Here is a 20,115-nt window from a genome sequence, read left to right as displayed (position 1 = left end):
ATCAAAATCCAAAAACATGATACCATCAAATTATTAGAGAACATTGGGGAAATGCTGCAAGAAATTAGCATAGGCAAAGAGTTCTTGGAAAAGACACTAGAGGCATAGGTTGTGAAAGCCAAAATTAACAAATGGGATTACATAAAATTGAGGAGTTTCTGCCATGCAAAAGAAACACTCAGGAGATTAAAGAGGCAACGACAGAATGGGAGCAATTATTCACAAACTATGCAACTGATAAAGGATTAATAACCAGAATATACAAAGAGATCACGAAACTCCACAACAAAACAACCAACCCAGGTAAGGGATGGGCCAGGGAATTAAACAGACATTTCTCGGGGCTGGCGCTGTGGCGCAGTAGGTTAACACCTTGGCCTGAAGTGCCGGCATCCCACATGGGTGCCGGTTCAAGACCTGACTGCTCCACTTCTAATCCAGCTCTCTGATATGGCCTGGGAAAGCAGTGGAAGTTGGCCCAAGTCCTTGGACCCCTGCACCCACATGGGAGACAGGGAAGAAGCTCCTGACTCCTGGCTATGGATTGGCACAGCTCCGGCCATTGCGGCCATCTGGTGAATGAACCATTGGATGGAAGACCTCTCTCTTTCTGCCTATCCTCTCTGTGTAACTCTTTCAAATAAATAAATAAATCTTTAAAAAAAAAAAAAAAAGCAGGCATTTCTCAAAGAGGAAATTCAAATGGCCGACAGACACATGAAAAAATGTTAGGATCACTAGCCATACTAGCCATCAGGGAAACATAAATCAAAACCACAATGACGTTTCACCTCACCCCAGTTAGAATGGCTTTCATACAGAAATAATCAAACATCAAATTCTGGCAAGGATGTGGGGAAAAAGGTACCCTAATCCACTGACGGTGGGATTGTAGACTGGTAAAGCCACTTTGGAGGATGGTATAGAGATACCTCAGAAATCTGAATATAGACCTACTATTTGTCCCAGCCATCCCACTCCTGGGAATTTACCCAAAGGAAATGAAATCAGCAAATAAGAGTTATCTGTACCCCTGTTTACTGCAGCTCAATTCACAATAGCTAAGACATGGAACAAACTTAAATTCCCATCAAACAAAGACTGGATAAAGAAATTATGGATATGTACACTATGGAATACTACACAACAGTAAAAAAAATGAAATCTGGTCATTTAAAACAAAATGGATGGATCTGGAAAACATCATATTTATTGAGATAAGCCAGTATAAAATGACAAATACCATATGTTCTCCCTTATCTCTAAGAACAAATAGAACACCTATAACAAATTCTGCCAAAGTGAAATTGACATTTTGAGAAGGGATGGCCTGAGATGCCCTTGTTTTGACTGTCAAGGAACAGTTTTTTTTTTTTTTTATCTTTCATTTTTTTCTCTTCATACTGTTTCTTGAACTCATTACTTAACATAGAGTTAATTATATGTGCATAAAGTCAATTGAAGATGGTTCTCAGTAAGAAATGTGTGGGAATAAGAGAGGGAGGAGGAAATTTGTAACTGTAAAACTGTATAGTACTGCATACATTCCTAAGGATTAACTTCTAAGGATACAGATTAAAAACTTGTCATTGGATCCCAAATCCCATTAAGCAGGGTGATAAAAATGTCAACTTAAGTGTGAAAGTGATCATATTAAGTGCTAAAGTGAATATATAGATAGGATTAAGTGTTAAAGTGACCATATACATAGGATCAAGTGTTGGGTAATTATAACAGAATTAAAAAGGAGAGAATGTTCAACATGGAAAGCAGTCCGCACAACTGACTCATAGAAGGTCTATTGCTTTAAGTAACACTCTGTCCTTAGAATCAGCCCTTAAGGCTTCCCAGTCTGGATGAAAAGCCTCTGTGAGTATTTCAGGCATGGAAAGCCAAGACACTGGGGCAAAAATTATTCTACATGAAGAATCTCTGTGAGTGAGACACCAGTGGAAAGAAGTGGCCATCAAAGAAGGATGTACTTTTCTCTAAAGGAAGGAAAGAACTTCCACTTTGCTTATGGCCTTGTCTAATAACGATGGAGTTTGTGCATTCAAAAGGCTTCCATAGCCTAGGCAGCTCATGTAAAGATCCTTGCATGGTCGCTGAACTCACACAAAAGAGTGTTAATTGTTAAATTAACAACAGGAATCACTGTGTACTAACTTCCCATGCAGGACCTCTGCCCTCAATGAGCTGTATTATGAGAGTTAACTGTGATACTTGTGTGTGTGTGTGTGTGTATGTGTGTGTGTGTGTGTGAAAATAGTTGAAATCTTTACTTAGTACAGAGTTGGTCTTCTGTTTACAAAGTTAATTGAATATGAATCTTAATGAAGAATGGTACTGGGAAAGGCAGAGGGAGGAGAAGGAGTGTGCGTGGGACAGAGGCTATGGTGGAAAGAATAACTTTATTCCTAAAGTTCTACATATGAAATTTGTATTCCTTAAAAATAAATTAATTAAAAATCAAATTTCCAAATTCTTTGGACTTTGATATTTTCAGTTGTGCCCCTGGAAATGTCAGGATATATCTCTCATCTTGTAGAGACATCAACTAATTAGGTTATTTGGATAATATTGAAGATGCTGTCTAGATGTGAAATTTGTTAAAGTTATGATAATGTAAAATGCTACAAATACAAATGTCCAAAAGTTTTTTTTGAATAACCCAGTTTCATGATTTTAATTATCCTTGGCTATATGGGATGTTGGCTTTGCAAGTAGCATCTTAATCCACTGTGCTACAACACCAGCCCCATGATATTGTATTTTTAACTCACATACCATGCTGTATATTGGATCTCCAGAACTCATTTTGTATAACTGAAATGCTACCTTTTGAACAACATCATCTCATTCCCTCTCCACCAGGCCCCTGGAACCAGCATTCTATTCTCTGGTTTTATAGTTTGACTATTTTAGATTCCACATATAAGTGAGATAATGCAGTTTTCTTTTTCTGTGTCTGGCTTAAATTTCATTTAGCATAAGTTTTCTAGATACATCAATATTACTGCAAATTTTTCTTTTTTGTAAAAGTTGAATAATTTTCCAATGTGTGTGTGTATGTGTGTGCATCTGATTTTCTGTATTTATTCGTCCATCAAAAAAGATTTTAAGTTGTTTCCACATCTTGGCTGATCCTGTGATGAACATGAGTTTACAGATATCTTTGAACGATCCATCATGGGAAGTGGGATACACAGCAGACTCATAGAATGGCAGATGTCCCAAATAGCACTCTGGCCTCAGAATCACCTCATTCGGATCTGGCTGAAGAGCCCATGAGAGTATTTTAGGCATGGAAAGCCAAGACACTCTGGGAAAAAAAAAAAAAAAAAAAAAAACTAAATGAAAGATCTCCGCGAGTGAGATCCCAGTGCAAAGAACGGGGCCATCAAAGAAGGAGGTACCTTTCTCTGAAGGGAGGAGAGAACTTCCACTTTGACTATGACCCTGTCGGAATAAGATCGAAGTCGGCGAACTCAAAAGGCTTCCATAACCTTGGCAACTCATGACTAGAGCCTAGGGAGATTACTGACGCCATAAACAAGAGTGTCAAATTGGTAAGTCAACAAGAGGAGTCACTGTGTACTTACTTCTCATGTGGGATCTGTCCTTAGTGTGTTGTCCAAAGTGAAGTAATGCTATAACTAGTACTGAAACAGTATTTTACACTTTGTGTTTCTGTGTGAGTGCAAACTGATGAAATCTTTACTTAATATATACTAAATTGATCTTCTGTATATAAAGATAATTGAAAATGAATCTTGATGTGAATGGAATGGGAGAGAGAGCGGGAGATGGGAGGGGTGTGAGTGGGAGGGAAAATAAAAAAAATAAACAATTACTCTTAGGTGTTTAATTAATGCTATAACTAGCACTCAAATAGTATTTTACACTTTGTGTTTCTGTGTGGGTGCAAACTGGAAATCTTTACTTAATATATGCTAAATTGATCTTCTGTATATAAAGATAATTGAAAATTAATCTTGATGTGAATGGAAGGGGAGAGGGAGTGGGAGAGGGGAGTGTTGTGGGTGGGAGGGAAGTTATGGGGCGGGGAAGCTATTGTAATCCATAAGCTGTACTTTGGAAATTTATGTTCATTAAATTAAAAAAAAGCAAAAAATTAAATGATGATAACTACATTAAAAAAATTGAGATTGGTGGATCTTACAGTAGTTCTATTTTTAATATTTTGAGGTAAATCCATACTTCTTCCTGTAATGGCTACATAGGTTTATTTTCCTACAAATTTTATAAATGATTCCCTTTTATCCACATGCACATTAACACTTGTGATCTTGTGCTTTTTTGATCACAGAATTCCTGACATATGTGAGTTGACAGTTCATTGAGGTTTTTGACTTGTATTTCCCTGATATAGATGTGGAGCATCACTTCCTTTACATGTTGGCCATATGATTTTGCTATTTCTAGAATGGTCTATTTGCCTATTTTTTAAATATTTGTATTTTTGTTGTAGTTGTATGAGTTCCTTATGCTTTTGGATATTAACCTCTTATCAGAGAAACAGCATACAATTATTTCCCTATTCCACGGGTGCCTTTCACTTTGTTGATTGTGTCTTATTGATTGATCTTATAATCAAAATCCCAATTGCATTTTTTTTAGTTGAAGTTCATATGGAGTCACAAAAGACTCCAAATAGCCAAAGCAGTGTTGGGCAAGAACAAAACTAAAGGCGTCACATTTTCCTGACTTTGAATTATATCACAAAGGTATAGTAATCAAAACAGCATGGTATTGTCATAAAACAGATATACGGACTAATGGGACAGAATAGAGAAAGAAATAAACTTATGTATTTACTGTCAATTGCTGTTTAATGAGTGCTAGGAACACACAATGAGGAAAGGAAAATTTCTTCAATAAGTGGTGCTGAGAAATCTGGACATCTAAATATCAAAAAATGAACTGAACCCTAACTCATGCCATATACAAAAATTAACTATAAACTTAAATATAAAATTTTAAATAGTAAAACTCAGGGCCGGTGCTGTGACGCAATAGGCTAAGCCTTCAGCTGCAGTGTCAGCATCCCATATGGACGCTGGTTTGTGTCCTGCCCGGTCCTCAACCTATCAAGCTCCCTGCTTATGGCCTGGGAAGGCAGTGGAAGACGGCCCCAGTGCTTGGGCATCAGTACCCATGTGAGAAACCTGAAGAAACTCCCGGTTCTACGCTTTGGATCTGTTCAGCCATTTGGAGAGTGAACCAGCAAATGGAAGACCTTTCTCTCTGTCTCTCCCTCTGTCTGTCTGTAACTCTAAGTCTCAAATAAATAAATAAAAGCTTAAAAAAAGAAATAGTAAAACTGCTAGAAGAAAGCATATGGGAAAACCTTCTTGACACTGGTGTTAGCAATAATTTTCTGAATGTGACACCACAAGCAGAGTCAAAAAAGGCAAAACTGGATAAGTGATATTATAAGTGAAATTGGCATGCTAATGTTTAATTCTACTGTGTCCATAGGATAGTGATACACATGGGACCCCCATCCATCAGATCTATAGAGGTTAAGAATCAAGTGAGTAACAACCCTAAAGAACATTAATATCAAAGAGTTAGTCCTTCTTTGTGCTAAAATGCACCTGTAAATTCAGGAAGACAAATCTGTTTGCATTCCACTTTATATTTCATAAAGGCATTAAAGAAAAAAAATTTCCCTGGACCAAGACTGTAGACTGATCACAGTCAAAGTAAGACTGTTAAAATTTTTTTAATGCAATAAAATAAGCCCTAGGCAAAAAGAAAAGGCAACTCAGTTCTGGTACTGAACCTGTCAACTACCTTGCACCTTGAAAGCAGCTCAGCTGAGACTACCTGATGGTCTGTAGCAGTAGAGGTGACAGAAGAGACTGTTGCACAAATCTGGGCTTTGATTCTGCTCCAGCAACAACAGACCAAGTTGGAAGAGACTGCCTCAGTCCAGTGGAACAGCTATCACCCCTTTCCTGGTATTGAGATTCTGAAGAAGTTTAGTTTCTGTTTTAAATGTATTTGGAGTTCATGACATTTAGTTACCAACTGTTCTTTCTTTGGAGGGACAATCTTCTATTTTCAAATCATATTCTTCTAGTTTGTGGGGAGGGAAGTCTTCAAATGTCTTGTCTACATGGAAACAGAGGTTACAGTAAGGAGTACGTGCTTTTAAACAAACTTACTGGGCAAAATAAAAAGTTGAAAACTCTAAAAACCAAAAAAGAAATCAGCTCCACACTCTTCAGCCCACCTACCTTTTATGGTCTGAATTATTCCAGGCCTAGACATCAGTTAGAAATTAAAATAAGAGTTAGCTTATTCAAAGAAATTTTACTTTGGTGTGAGTGACTAATCACAAGGCTCTCTTAACTCTTCAAGGGCACTTGTATTTGAGCCATGAAGACACAGAAAACTTAAACCGACCAATAACCAAGACAAATTGAGTCAGTAATAAAGACCCTCCCAACAAAGAAAAACCCAGGACCAAATGGTTTCACTGCTAAATTCTCCCAGACATTTAAGAATGAACTCCAATTCTTCAAAAGCTATTCAAAACAACTGAAAGGGAGGGAGTCCTCTCAAACTGCTTCTATGAAGCCAGAATCACCTTAATTCCTAAAAGAGCAAAAGATACAAGAGAGAAAGAGAACTGTAGATCAATTTCCCTGATGCACATAGACACAAAAACCCTCAATAAAATTCCAGCCCATCGAACACAACAACACATCATAAAAATCATTTACCCAGATCAAGTGGGATTTAACCCTGATATTTAGGGATGGTTCAACATTCACAAATCAATCAATGTGATACACCACATTAACAGCCTGAAGAACAAACACCATATGATTATCTCAAGATGAAGAGAAAGCACTTGATAAAAATACAACATCCTTTCATGATGAAAACCTTAAGCAAATTGGGTATAGAAGGAACATTCCTCACTAAGACAATTTATGACAAAACCATGGCAGGCATCCTATTAAATGGGGATAAACTGGAAGCATTCCCACTAAGATTCAGAACCAGACAAGGATGCCCACTTTCACTATTGTTGTTCAATATAGTTCTAGAAGTCTTTGCTAGAGCCATTAGACAAGAAAAAGAAGTAAAGGTGATGCAAGTTGTTAAGGAGAAAGTCAAACTATCCCTATTTGCAGATGACATGATTCTATATATATGGGATCCAAAAGAGACTATTGAAACTCATAAAGGAGTTTGGTAAAGTGGCAGGATACGAAATTAACATACAATAATCAATAGACTTTGTAGACACAGGCAATGCCAAGGCTGAAGAAGAACTTCTAAGATCAATCCCATTCACAATATCTACAAAAAATAAATATCTTGGAATAAATTTAAACAAGAACATCAAAGATCTCTATAATAAAAATTACAAAACATTAAAGAAAGAAATAGAAGAAGATACAAGAAAATAGAAAAATCTTCCATGTTTATGGATTGGAAGAATCAGTGTTATCAAAATGTCCACACTACCGAAAGCAATTTACAGATTCAATGTGATCTCAATAAAAATACCAAAGACATCTTTCTCAGTTATAGAACAAATGACGCTTAAATTCATTTGGAAACCCAGGAGACCTCGAATAGCTCAAGCAATCTTATACAACAAAAATAATGCCAGAGGTATCACAATAGCAGATTTTAAGACATACTACAGGGAAGTTATAATCAAAACAGCCTGGTACTGGCAAAAGATAAAACAGATGGGTAGACCAATGGAACAGAATAGAAACACCAGAAATCAATCCACATATCTACAATTAACTTATCTTTGACGAAGGAGCTAAAATCAATCTCTGGAGCAAGGTGCAAAATATAGGAAAACTGTATCTCCACATGCAGAGGAATGAAGAAAGACCCCTACCTTACACCATACACAGAAATCCACTTAAAATGGATCAAAGACCTAAATCTATGACCTGATACCATCAAATTACTAGAGAACATTAGGGAAACACTGCAAGACATTGGCAAAGGCAAATACTTCCTGGAAAAAAAACCTGAAGTACAGGCATTCAAAGCCAAAATTGACATATATAATTACATCAAATTGAGAAACTTCTGTACTGCAAAAGAGACTCTCAGCAAAATAAATGACAGAATAAGATAAAACATTTGCAAACTATGCAATTGATAAAGGATTAATAACCGAATCTATAAAGAACTCAAGAAACTCAACAACAAAACAATCTAGTTAATAATGGGCAAAGGACTTGAAAATACATTTTTTAAAAGATTTATTTATTTATTTGAAAGAGTTACAGAGAGAGGTCTTCCATCCACTTTTTCACTCTCCAGATGGCTGCAACGGCCGGAGCTGAGCCATTCTGAAGCCAGGGGCCAGGAGCTTCTGCTGGTCTCCTACACGGGTGCTGGGGCCAAGGACTTGGGCCACCTTCTACTGCTTTCCCAGGCCATAGCAGCGAGCTGGATTGGAAGAGGAGCAGCTGGGACTAGAACCAGCGCCCATATGGGATGCCAGCACCACGGGTGGAGGATTAACCCACGGTACCACCGAATGGCCCCAAAAATACATTTTTCAAAGGAGGAACTCCAAATGGCAAACAGACACATGAAAAAATGCTCAGGATCACTAGCAGTCAGAGAAATGCAAGTCATAACCACAATGAGGTTTCACCTCACCCCAGTTAGAATGTCTTTCATTCAGAAATCAGCAAAGAACAAATGCTGTTGAGAATGTGGGTGGGAACAAGTACCCTAATACACTGTTGGTGGGAATGTAAACTGGTACAGACACTGTGGAAAACAGTATGGAGATACCTCAGAAATCTGAATATAGACCTACCACATGACCCAGGCATCCTACTCCTGGGAATTGACCCAAGAGAAATGAAATCAACAGATGAAAGAGTTATCTGTAACCCCATGTTTATTGCAGCTCAATTCACAATCAATAAGATATAGAAACAACCCAGATGTCTATCAACTGAAGACTAGATAAAGAAATTATGGTATATATACACCATGGAATACCACACAGTTGCAAAAATAAAACTGAAATTCTGTCATTTGCAGCAAAATGGGTGAAACTTGAAAATATTAAACTTAGTGAAATAAGCCAGTCCCGAAAAGACAAACACTAGATGTTCTCCCTGATCTGTGGTAACTAACAAAGCACCTACACGGTAATCTATGTAAGTGAAATTGATATTTTGAGATGTGATGACTTTGAACAGCCCTTTTCTCAACTGTTGAAGAACAGATTTTTTTAATACTATTTGTTGAACTCTTTACTCAGTAAAGGGTTAATCTGATGCACATAAAGTTAATTGAAAATATATCTTAATAAAAAATAAGAATGGGAATAACAAAGGAGGAGGAAGGAGGGTGGGAATTCAGATGGGAAGAATCACTATATTACTAAATTTGTATATATGAAATGCATGAATTTGTATACCTTAAATAAAATAAAATAAAGAAAATCTGTCAAGTCAAGTAAATTGCCAATTAGTGGACAGTGTTGTAATTTTTAAAGGGTTAAAAAAGTTTTCAGACAGGAAGGGAAATATTTCTGGTAAGAAAAATATTTTGTGTCCATTAATTCTCATTCCTTGTTACTCATAGTTAATGAATTTTTAACTCAGTTTTTGGCAATATTAACAAAATAAAATGAAAACAAATTTCATAATTTTCATGGATTCTGAAAACAGCCTCACTGACAATTCCTATTTTGTTTACCAAAGTATTTATTTTGTCTTATTTATTGAGTGCCATCTTAGTCTTTTTGGTGTTGCTGTAACAATATCACAGACTGGGCAACTGATAAGGAAAATTAGTTTTATGGCTCATAGTTCTAGAGATCAGACGTCTAAGAGCATGGTCCGGCATCTACATAGCATCCAGTGAGGTGCTTATTGCTGCATTATTCCATGGCAGAAGGTGAGACAGCAAGTGAGCATGAGCAAAAGGGGAAGAAAGAAGGGCCAGACTCACTTTTCTAACAATCTCCTTCATGATTCCTAACAGCCCTGTGATAACAACATTAATCCAGTCATGAATGCTTCACTCCCCTGACCCAGTCACCTTCCCCTGGTTAGACCCCGTCTCCCAGTACTGCTGCACTGGGGACCGAGTTTCAAATACATGAATCTTGGAGAACACACTCAGACCATAATATTTTGCCATAGCCCCTAAAATCATGTCCTTCTCACAATGAAATACACATCCATTCCATCCTCAAAGTCCTAAAAGTCTCAACTCATTCTGCCACCAACTCAGAAGTCCAAAATCCAGAGTATCATATACACCAGATGCAGATGAGAGTCAAGGCATGACTTACCAGAGGAGAATTTTCCTCTAGCTGCAAGCCAGTAAACTCAAAAGTTTTCCGCATCCAAAATGCATTGGTGGTGCATGCACAAGATTGACAGTCACATCACGAAAGGGAAAAAGACATGAAGAAAAGGGCAAGCGGTCCAAGACCTAACAGGGCGAACAAAATGAAATCTTAGGGCTCCAGGATAATCTTTCACTCCATGTGCTACCTCCTGCACACACTTGGGGGACTGTGCTCCAAAACGTTAGGCAGCTCTGTTCTGTTGGCTTCGCTGGGCTCAGCCCATCCAGCACCTCTCATTGATCATCCTTTGGCATCTGCAGTTCTCCCAGGCTGCAGCTGCACACTGGGAGCTCTGCAGCTCAGGGAGACAGCCCCACTCTCATGGCTCCCCTAGGCATCCTCTCAGAAACTTCCGTGGTGGCTCTGATTTCACATTTCCACTCAGCAATGCCATCGTAGGGGCTATCTCCAGTGGCTCTGTCCTTGCAACAGGTCTCTTCCTTGGTCTCCAAGCTGTCCACAATATCTTTTAAAATCCATGTGGGGAGAGCCAGTCTCGCACAGCTCTTGCCTCTGCATGCCTACAGAAAGAGTACCACATGGCTGCTGCCAAGGCTTACTGTGTGCATCTCCTGGTGCAGTGGCAGGAGTTGTATTTGAACTCATCTGAACCAAAGCTGCGCCAGCCAAGGAGTGGTGTGTCGCTCCCCCTCTTCGCGGAGGAACGACACTAAACCCTGCCTAGGCTTCATATCCGAGTCACAGCACCATTATGTCGCTCCCCCTCTTCGTGGAGGAACGACACTAAACCCTGCCTAGGCTTCATATCCGAGTCACGGCACCATTATGTCGCTCCCCGTCTTCGTGGAGGAACGACACAGGACCCTGTGCTGTTCTTTTGTCTGCTCGGCCCTCCCCGGGTTTGCTGCTGGTTCTTCCCGGGTTGGCTACCGACCCTTCCACCTCCGTGGAAGGGCGGTTCCCCCTGCCACTTTCCCCACTTCCGCGGGGGAGCGGCACACCGCCGGCCGGCTCTCAGGGGCTGCACAGGTGTTCCTTCAGATAGATGTTCCTGGTGCATGTTGTCTCTCTCCTCCTTTATAGTCCTCTTCCACCAATCCCAACTCTGCTACCCACACACCGAGTACGCTGCTCTCCTCCAATCAGGAGCAGGTCCTGCTGTTTATTGGTTGAACTGGAGGCAGCTGTGTAGAAGCTGTTTCCTCCTCTCCCAGCGCCATATTGTGGGAGAGCAGATGCATAGAATAAGTCTTAATTCGAGTAACAGTCTAGTCCAAGTTGCTCCCCACAGTGGTGTATTTGAATGCAGGAATCAGAGACCTGATTTCTGAGGCGGCTCAGTGCAGTGAGCCCGTAGAGGGTAACCCCAGCCTGTCCCCTGAATCCACTCTGCCCTCCTAGAACTCTTGGAAAGATCTCTTAAAAGCCTTTGGAATCATTCTCCATCGCCTTGATGTATGCAAGCGGGCTTGCTTCTACTGATGTTTTCAAAATTCTCTCAGCTGAGCAATTCCCAAATCTTTCTATTCTACTTCCCTTTTAATTATAAATTCTATCTTTAAATCATGTCTTTCCACTCTCATTTTATTGTAAGCAGTTACAGGTATCCTTGCAACTCCTTCAGTATTTTGCTTAGAAACTTCTTCTGCCATCATTCTTAAACTCTGCCTTCCATTGGATCCCAGAACAAGGGCATACTGATGCCATCCTCTTTGTAGCTGTTTAATAAGGTTGGCCTTTAGTTTCCAACACCTTGGTCTTCAGTTCTATCACAGAATTCAGCAGAATGGTCTTTACTATCCCTGCTTCTACCAACATTCTGATTCCACCAACTAAGAAGTTCCAGATTTTTCCTGTATTTCTTCTACTGAGCTATCACTAGAAATGCCTTTAGTGTTCCATTCATGTCCATGTACAATTTTTCTAGTATGCTCCTTCACATTCTTTCAGCCTATAACTATTACTCAGTCCAAAGCTCTTTTCACATTTTCTGTATTATTTTACCAATAGCCCCACTTCTTGGCACTAATTATCTGCCTTCGTCTGTTTTTGTTGTTGTAACAGAATACCACAGAGTGGGTAACTTACAAAGAAAATAAGCTTATTAGGCTCACAGATCTGGAAGTCCAAGAGCATGGTGCAGGCCTTCTTGTCACACTGTCTCATGAAGGAAGGCTAGAGAGGGTGTGAGTGCATATGAAGGAAGAAGAAAGAGGAGCCAGATTGGCTTTCATAACAGTCCACTGTCACTATAACTAACCTACTTCCATGATAATGGATGCAATATATTCCCAAGGGCCTTCTTTGTAAATTCAGCAAATTCAGAGGCACAAGAGTGTTTGCATTATACTTTATGCCCCATCAGGTTAAAGAAAAGACTCAATCATCCACATTGGGACCCATTTCCCAATACTGTTATGCTGGGATCCAAGTTTCTAACACATGAACTTTGGAGGACACATTCAAAGGATATCAAGTGTCATCTAAGTTAACTGAAGAACATTTCATAATTTCCAAATATTTTTCCATGGAAAAATATGAAGCCATTTTGTATGTAAAGAGCCATACAATAATGCATGCAAGATTTTTGACTTTTCAGAAGGCATTACTAATGACTTAAATGTGTTTACTTTGTGTTGCTATTGTTGTAATAGAATTAACACAAAGTAGTCGTTAGCATCTAGGACATCGTAGTTTAATTCCATTGCCTTTAGTCCAACCTGTATTTCTTGTTGCTTATGGATTTGGAGCATTTTTCTCCTGTGATTCAGTTTCTTTGTATGTGAAGACAATATCTACCTTGCAGATTCACTATGAGGATTAAATCCATGAATGCATATAAAGTGCTTATTAGAGAAGTAGGCATCCTGTAAATGCTCAATAAATGCTAGTTATTATTGTTGTTGCTGCTGCTGCTGCTAGCTCCCTCATCTCACCTGCATCCTACAAAAAGCAGAGGTCATCTATTGCACAAAGACCAAAACGATGGAAATATGTATAATGTTACCCATATAGAAGAATAATCTGGGCCATATAATTCCAACAACTAAGGAAGTGTCCAAATACTCCCAGAGGTATGTGCAACTGGACAGCACCTGAGCATTACTTCATTTTGCATGTCTTTTTACTATACTAACAGTTTATAAATAAATACACAGAACCTCTGAGGGAGGCCTGGCACTAGCCAGCTGGGCTGAGGGCTGCTGGCTTTGTGTCAAGTGCAAGCTCCCCTATGCCGATCATTAGTTGCCAGGAAATGCTTGCCTTATTAGTCATTATTGCCTGAGGATTTGCTAGTGATAGAGTGTTAATACCATATGAAATGCTATAATTACAAGACTGGATTAGGAGATTTGTACTGTACTTCATTATTATACTTTGAAGCCTGCCACTAAAGTGATCACTTTGTCAAAAAAATATATTACATAACACATTTCAAAGAGTTTTCAGTGTAGACATAGACTTAGTTCTACAGTTTAGAGCAGAAGCAAGTAAGTGGTACTGGCAAGAGGGACTAGAATGTTAGAGACTCAGTCTCTCAATGAATGCACTCACCAGAGGCATACTATATGCTTAGCCTTGTCCTAAAACATACATGACCTGGATTTACAGATATTTGGCATTCATAATCTTGCTAGAGACTAAACGACCCCACATAAAACATGTTTGTGTCATATTTACATAAACAGAACTAATGTTTAAAAAAACCACTTGGTGAATAAAGTTATCTGAACTTGGTAAGATATTTGAATACAGTTAAATAATTAGCAATGGTACTTGAGCATTTTTAAACTGGATTTCAAATGTTCCACTTGAGAGCCAGGATTGCAGGTGTTTCTCTCTGCCAAAAGCCACTTGGTAACCAGATCTCAAAACAAAACAAAACAAAACAAAACAAAAAATGCTAAAGAGAGCCTATTAGTGATAAGAAACTTGTCTGCTATGAAAACTTAGAGCAGCACAAAAATTGGCACAGGAGGCCGGCGCCGTGGCTCAATAGGCTAATCCTCCACCTTGCGGCGCCGGCACACCGGGTTCTAGTCCCGGTCAGGGCGCCGGATTCTGTCCCGGTTGCCCCTCTTCCAGGCCAGCTCTCTGCTATGGCCAGGGAGTGCAGTGGAGGATGGCCCAGGTGCTTGGGCCCTGCACCCCATGGGAGACCAGGAAAAGCACCTGGCTCCTGGCTCCTGCCATCGGATCAGCGCGGTGCGCCGGCTGCAGCGGCGGCCATTGGAGGGTGAACCAACGGCAAAAGGAAGACCTTTCTCTCTCTGTCTCTCTATCTCACTGTCCACTCTGCCTGTCAAAAATAAAAAAAAAAAAAAAAATTGGCACAGGAAGGCCCACAGAGGAACAGCCAAGGATATGGTCCTTCATTTACTCTTTGTGTTAACCTTTTTACTAGGTGTCATGAGAAATACAAAGTGCCCAATAAATGTTAGATGAATGAGGAATGGGCAAAGGGTGGGTAGAGTTAACATGTACTGGCCACACTGTCCTGCCCCTTCCTAGCTTCTAGACAGGAAGCTAGACCTGTAAACCCAGCAGGAAGCAAGCCTGCCCTGCAATATAATTGGGCTAGAATGTTGGTGCTTTACACATTGTCTTGGACCTGACTGTGGACTTTTTTTTTTTTAAATATTGGGTATTTATTTATTTATTTATTTGACAGGCAGAGGACAGTGAGAGAGAGAGACAGAGAAAAAGGTCTTCCTTTTGCCATTGGTTCACCCTCCAATGGCCGCCGTGGCCGGTGCACCGCGCCTATCCAAAGCCAGGAGCCAGGTGCTTCTCCTGGTCTCCCATGCCGGTGCAGAGCCCAAGCACTTGGGCCATCCTCCACTGCACTCCCGGGCCACAGCAGAGAGCTGGCCTGGAAGAGGGGCAACCGGGACAGAATCCAGCGCCCCGACCGGGACTAGAACCCAGTGTGCCAGTGCCGCAGGCGGAGGATTAGCCTAGTGAGTCACGGCGCCGGCCCTTACTGTGGACTTTTCAACCAAATATTTAAAAATTAAGCTGACTTCTATAATTGCATTCATGATTGATGAATTGAAACCCATTTTTATTGGTTTCTACTAGGCATTTTATTTTATGTAGTAGATTTTAGGGACATGACTGGTTCCTGAATATATTTGATTTTCTACAATTACCAATTTGCCTTAACAGGATGTATACTTTTTTCAACATAATTTTTTTTTTGACAGGCAGAGTTAGACAGTGAGAGAGAGAGACAGAGAGAAAGGTCTTCCTTCCGTTGGTTCACCCCCCAAATGGCTGCTACAGCTGGCACTGCGCCGATCCAAAGCCAGGAGCCAGGTGCTTCCTCCTGGTCTCCCATGCGGGTGCAGGGCCCAAGCTCTTGGGCCATTCTCCACTGCCTTCCCGGGCCACAGCTGAGAGCTGGAATGGAAGAGGAGCAACCGGGACAGAACCAGTGCCCCGACCAGGACTAGAACCCGGAGTGCCGGTGCCGCAGGTGGAGGATTAGCCTAGTGAGCCGCGGCGCCGGCCTTTCCGTGTAATTTTGATGATGAGTATTCAAAGCTGAAAGCCTCAGCTGGTATGAATCTGTTCTATTCTACATATAGAATGTGTACAATGCCCTCGTAATAATTTTAATGGTGATACTAACAGCATTTACTGAAAGTGATGGCTTTTAGCAACTTTCCCTTTTTTCTTTTAAAGATTTATTTATTTATTTCAGAGTTACACAGAGAGAGAGGCAGAGAGAGAGAGAGGTCTTCCATCCACTGGTTCACTCCCCAACCAGCTGGAGCTGTGCCGATCCGAAGGCAGGAGCCAGGAGCTTCTTCCCGGTCTCCCGCTCCCACGTGGGTGCAGGGGCCCAAGATGTGGGCCATCCTCCACTGCTTTCCCAGGCCATAGCAGAGAGCTGGATTGGAAGTGGAGCAGCCGGGACTAGAACCAGCGCCCATATGGGATGCCTGCGCTTCAGGTCAGGGCGTTAACCGGCTGCACCACAGAGCTGGCTAGCAAATTTCTTAAAGTTGAATGCAGTGGACTCAGTTAGCTGTGGTAACTGGGCACAGGAACATCACAGATGAACTTCACAAAATAGATTCTTCTTGTGGTTTCAACTTCCTCTCCAGAGATTTGAAGAAAAAAAAGATTCAAATGTAAATTCCTCTCTTTATGTGCCAAAGTACTTGGTTCCTGGTGACATAGCACAGGTAACAGCAGCAAGAAAATGACCTTAGAAAGGCTGCCTTGCCCATGCCCTGTATAAATTCCTTCCCCTTGAGTTCAGTGGGGACGTGAGACTGGCTTCTCATCGAGAACACAGCCAAGGCAATGGGCTATCATTTCTGTGGTTGCATTATGTTGTAGAAGATTCTGTCTTAACAGCACGGAGAGGGTCATTCTTCTTGTGAGACTGATGAAGTGAGCCACTGTTATAAGAAGTTCCCAGAGCAAGGGCAGCCTTTAGGACCCGAGAGTAGCCTGAAGCTGAGAGCTACAAGCCAGGTCCTCAAACACAGTCCCCAGAAAAGTGGATTTTCCAACCCGAATGCACATCCCTTTTCAGCAGACCCTGATAAGAATACTGCCTCAACTGCAGCCTGTGATACTGAGCAGGGAAGCCAGCTCAGCCCTGCCTAGACTTCTGAACCACGGACTCTGTGAGATAATAGACATGCATGTTTCTTAAGTTGCTGAGTTTGCTGTACGTTGTTACGCAATAGAAGAAAACAACCAACTACAGATATCAGTCTCTGAAAGGGAACGGCTGCGATAATAAACACCTAAAATGAAACTGTGCCTTTCCAACTATTTGGTGGCAGAGACTGAAAGAATGTGGGAAGCATGCTATAGGAAACCTATTTTCCTTGAAAAGACTATTCCTAAGAATCTGGACTTGAAAATACTGATTTTGAGTTCATAAATAAGTGATGAACAGGTTACAAGAAACTGAAGGAAGGAAGATCCTTGTTACATAGAAGCAAAAAGCTTAGTGAAACTGTCTCCTGAAGTACAGGAAAGAAAGAGCTCACAAGCGATAAAGTTGGATATTCAACCCCTCTCATTCTGTCGGTTTGTCCTTGAGTGGGAGAAAACTCCGCTCTTCAGGGTTCATGTGATTATGTCAAGCCCACCTAGAAAACCCCATATTTTAAGTGGACTGTATCCTGTAACACAGTGTCATCCTGGGAGATACATTTTGCTCATATTCAATTTTCTGGGGCACTGTTCAGGGGAACATTTTAGAAATTCTGTCTACCACAAAATCTTCAGAAAACAGGCAACATTAGTAGTTGTTTTCTTTACAGAAAAAAAGGAGGTGAAGTGCTTTGGTGATCTTTGCATTTTATGGGGATATTAAATATAAGCAATTCATAGCTTATGTATCATTTCTACTTTTGTACTTTTATGAAGAAAACAGTATAATTAAGGCATTTTTATGAGTTCAGACTAATTGCAATTGTCATCTCTTATTTACACAGGCAAAATGTCTGGTTCATAACATCGATCAGTGATAAACAGATTGCTTTTACAATCATTTTGTCTCTAAATTTCTGCTCAGATTAAAAGAATACACACTGCGATTCAATGAGATGAGAAAGTTATGTAAAATAATTGCTCTTTCTGTCTAGCTTTTAAGATATAGGTTTAATTTAAGATAGAGTGCTTCAAACTGCAAAGGATCTTTGGTCAGTCTACTCTCCACAGCAATGCACTTCCCCTTAAACTTCTCCGTTTACAGCAGCGTCAGTTCCTCAGTTCCCTGGAGCCGGTCTGCTTCACAGCTGCTCCTAGTCATTGGGTCACTGGGAGCTGGCACAGCGTGTGCACAGAGGGAGGATGCTCATTCTTTGGCACAAAGGTGCCACCCACTGGCTAGACTGCTTTCCAGAAGTTGACCTTGCCCTCAGTGGGGCTTTTATTTTTATTTTTTAAAGTCATCCATATGGAGAGGTAGCCCTTTCAATACTGGTAGTAAGAATTGAGAGTACTTAGTCTGTTTCAGGCACTGGAGCTAGTGAACCACTTAAAAAACACAATCTTGTGAATTAGGTGATATCTGTATCCACATTATACAGCTGACGGAAATGAGGGTTAACGATGTTACATAATTTAACCAAGACCACAGAATTTGTTTTTGAAAGAACTGGGACCTGAACCTACTGAATTAGATTCCAAAAACACAAGTTGTCAAATATGCTTGTTCTATCGCCTCTCTGTCCATTTACCCATTATGAATATTCTTAAAATATAATGCAGTGAAATAAAGTAAAATAAAATATGCCTTAGAAAGGTCTTATAACAATCAACAGGTGAAGAAATCAGAGCCCAGAAATTCAAAGTAACTGTGGCATCTGAGTAGTTACTTAATTGTAAAACCACAAAGAAATTCCAGATTTCCTTACACTAACCCAAGAAAGGGTCAAATAAGCGTAGGAGAGAGAAAGGAAAGTATGAGTGGCAAAAAACCATCATCAAGATTGTGTACTTCATTACGTTAACATTTAGGAGGGTAACAGAACACACGTCAGCAAGTAAGAAAGGAAATACATGACTTTCTAACTATCACTTAGGTCAACTATCTGATGCAATTACCTCCTAAATATTTAACTTTCTAACTGATACTAAAGACAAGTTATTTACCATTGTTGAACACTTGTCTCCCAAATAACACAACCAGATCAGGATGCCAGAAGAAAGTATAAATTCAAACTCTGAACTCCTAAACATAATTTCCCCAAAGTACAACTTGGCGCTTGTTGGAAAGCTTTCATGCTCCCAACCACGGCCCATCTTGTGTACCTGAGAGGCTTCTGAACATTGCCTGGGCCTGGGCGGTCACTGTGTGTATCAGGCATTTCAACAACTTACTAAACAGCTGAAAAAGATGGAGTGCACCACCCAAGTTTATACCGAACTCTTTCTTTCATTAAGGGTCTTGACAACACTTAACTCTGAGATGACCAAGGTCATTCACAATTTGAAAATCAGAGAAAAATATTTGATTATTTAATAAAAAGATGTCTTAATTGGATTTATATACACAGTATCTTCATAATCACATATATTTTTAATTTAAAGGAATTAAGTTCTTGACATATATAAAATGAAATTTTTGGATTTTTTGTATTAATAGATAATAGCTTGTTACGATTCCAGTTAAATTAGATCAGCTGACTCATAATTTGTAGCATGTGGCTCATAGCTAGGTATGACTTCTGAGAATATGTTCCACAAACATATGCGATAGAACTAACATACATAGAGATTAATAATGGCTTACCTTATTCAGCCAGTAAGAGTAGAACCAGGACTGGAATCCAGCAACATCTGAGAACAAAAATAAAGTAAATGTAATTTTCACTATACCACACTGAGAACATGGGGTATAATGGTGCTTCCTCTATGAATTTTTCACTGATATCTTCTTCAATTAACCCTTTTCTGTCAGGAATAAGCAGGTATAAATTATATTGTATTTATGGCAAAGAGGAAATAATAGGAGAGAAAGCAAGTGGGAGTGAGGAGAAAATGATGAGTTCAGTTATTATGTGAGTTTGAGGTTATAGTACACTGTCCAGAGAAGTCTGAAAATATAGCTCTGAACTCCTTGCTGTGCCATATAAACCCTTACATGATATTTCTCTAATCTCATTTTTTATTTTACCACATACGTTGGTTAAGGTATTGCTAGTTGCTATAACAAACAAACTTTAACTTATCAATGGCTTAACGTAATAAAAACTAATATATAAAGCACAATACAGTGTATA

Source organism: Oryctolagus cuniculus, chromosome 13, assembly GCF_051225735.1.
Source record: "Oryctolagus cuniculus isolate XC-2025 breed Fujian yellow rabbit chromosome 13, ASM5122573v1, whole genome shotgun sequence".
NCBI classification, from domain to species: domain Eukaryota; kingdom Metazoa; phylum Chordata; class Mammalia; order Lagomorpha; family Leporidae; genus Oryctolagus; species Oryctolagus cuniculus.
The sequence above is the reverse complement of the archived record's forward strand: the minus strand, read 5'-3'. Positions refer to the sequence as shown.